The sequence below is a fragment of the Athene cunicularia genome, assembly GCF_003259725.1.
Source record: "Athene cunicularia isolate RWA chromosome 1 unlocalized genomic scaffold, athCun1 chr1_part1, whole genome shotgun sequence".
NCBI classification, from domain to species: domain Eukaryota; kingdom Metazoa; phylum Chordata; class Aves; order Strigiformes; family Strigidae; genus Athene; species Athene cunicularia.
Window position 1 is genome coordinate 98,866,703 of NW_020799091.1, and position 2,827 is coordinate 98,869,529.

A 2,827-nucleotide genomic window follows, 5' to 3' on the forward strand; every position below is an offset into this window, starting at 1 on the left:
GTGTATCTTTACATGAGTTTGTCTCATGAGTGAGTATTATATATGTCACCATTATTTGTATTTCTTGATTTCAGTTCATCATGGAGCAATGCCAGCCAGCAACCAAGCCTCACACAGCTGCTTGCTCACTCCCCCCACAGTGGGATGGGGGAGAGAATCAGAAGGGTAAGAGTAAGAAGACTCGTGTGTTGAGAGAAAGACAGTTCAAAAGGTAAAGCAAAAGCCACATGCAAAAGCAAAGCAAAACAAGGAATTCATTCACTGCTTCCCATCGGCAGGCAGGTGTCCAGCCATCTCCAGGAAAGCAGGGATCCTTCATGTGTAATGGGTACTTGGGAAGACAAACACCATCACTCTGAATGAACCCCCTTCCCTCTTCTTCCCCCTCTGTGTGTTGAGTTTGTATGTGTTGGGGTTTTGGTAGCAGGGGATGGGGGCTACAGCAGTGGCTCCTGTGAGAAGCTTCTTGAAACTCCCCCAACTCCAAGTCGGACCCACCTCTGCCAAGGCCAAGCCAATTAACGATGGTGGTTGTGCCTCTGCATTAATGTATTTAAGAAGGGGAACCTGAGAGGAGGAGGAGTGGTGAGGGAGACACCTCTGCAAACACCAAGGTCAGCTGAAGAAAGGGGGGAGGGGGAGGAGGAGGTCTGCCAGGGCAGAGACCCCCTGCAGCCCATGGTGAGAGGGCAGGCTGTCTTCTGCAGCCCATGGAGGTCACTGGTGGAGCAGATGCACACCTGCAGCTGCCTGCACCTGAAGAAGGCTGGGACTGTGAGGGAAGCCCCTGCTGTTGTAATTCAGTGCTGGGAGGACTGCAGTGTGCAGGAGGGACCCACGCTGGAGCAGGGGAAGAGTGTGAGGAGTCCTCCCCTGAGGAGGAAGGAGTGGCAGAGACAAAGTGTGATGGACACACCACTACCCCCATCCCCTGCCCCCCTGTGCTGCTGGGGGTGAGGAGGTAGAGAAATCGGGAGCAAAGCTGAGCCAGGGAAGAAGGGAGGGGTGGGGGAAAGGTGTTTTTAAGATGTGGTTGTATTTCTCACTGTCTTCCTCTGATTCGTAAATTAGTGGTGGTGGTGTTCAAATTAAATTGATGTTCTTTTTCTTCCCCAGTGGAGTCTGTCTTTTGCCAATGACCATAATGTGTGAGACATCCCACTCTGTCCTTGTCTCAATCCCTGAACCTTTTGTTATATTTTGTCCTCCCCATCCCTGAGAGGGAAGGAGTGAGTGAGCAGCTGAGTGGTGTCACTTGACCTCTGGGCTTAAACCTCGATAGTATAGAATATCCCTTTGGTCAGTTGGGGTCAGCTCTCCCAGTTGTGTCCCCTCCCAACTTCTTGTTCACCCCCAGCCTCCTCGCTGGTGGGGTGGGGTGAGAAGCAGAAAAGGCCTCGACTGTGTAAGCACTGCTCAGCAACAGCTAAAACAAGCCTGTGTTACCAACACTGTTTTCAGCACAAATCTGTAACATAGCCCCATATCAGCTACTGTGAAGAAAATGAACTCTATACCAGCCAAAATCAGCACATTCTGCACACTTTATTCCATACCATTTATGTCATACTCAGGTCCCATACTATCTAATACAACCTCATTAACCACCACCCACCACCCCCATCCTTTGATATAATACATAGCTATCATTCCCTTAGTTTGTGGACCACCCCTGTAAAATGTCTTTAAAACATCCACAAATGTCCACTGAGTTCACTTAGTCCATGATCTTGGGCTCCATCTCATGGTGGTCACTCGAAACAGGAGAGGTGGTGTGTTGGTGGAGTTAATGGGCATTAAAGCCAGCTCAGGTCAGGTCGCAGCTTCACTTGCACTGCTTCTTGTAAGGTGTGTCCTCCACTGGTTCAGGTGGTTCCTGCTATAGTAATTCCCATAACATGCAACTTAAATCATGGGTTACAACATTTTAAAGGTATTTCCATTACAAGCTCCATCCCTGGTCCCTTTCTGCCAGACCATCAGATTTAACATTGCAATGAACTACTTCCCTTGTCCCTGCTCCGGCTTGGACTTACCCACAGACTGCAGTCCCTCAGGGGAGTACCTGCTCCAAGTGGAGCCTTATCTATGAGCCACAGTCTCTCCAGGGGTATACCTGCTGCAACACAGACTTATCCACAGCCACAGTCGCTTTGAGGTGCACCTGTTCCAGCATGGCCTTCTCCACGGGCCACAATGCCTTCAGAGATATACCTGCTCCAGCGTAGCCTGACCCATGGCTGCAATCCCTCCAGGACTGTATCTGCTCTGTCGTGGGCTTATCCATGGCCACACTCTTTGAGGTGCTCCAGCATGACCTCATGCACAGCCACTCATGCTTCAAGGTGTACCTGCTCTGGTGTGGACTTACTCACAGCCACAGACCTTTGGGGTGTCCTGCTCCCATGTGAACTCTCACCCTGCCTTTGACTCGAGGTCACGCTGGAGTTCCAGCCTGTCCAGCACAGCAGCATAGAAACAGTAGCAAAGCCCTGGCCATTTGCTAGCCCAGGCGCATTGCCATTGCTGTTATCAAAATGTTCCCAGGCACAGCAGAGTAAGATGATAAGCAGTGCAACACCACAGCAGACAGTAAAACCAAAAAGCAGCCACTAATTAGTACTAGACTCTAACACACAGTAAGGCAAGCAAGCCCCATGGGAAGCACAGGAGTCTGCCAACCAACATATAAACAGCAGTAACAGCTATAAACTCGATCCAGCATATTCCAATCAAACCCATTGCCATCTTGAACCCTTTGAGCCCCACATTGGGCGCCAAAAAGGTCTGTCATGGTTTAAGCCCAGCCAGCAAATAAACACCATAC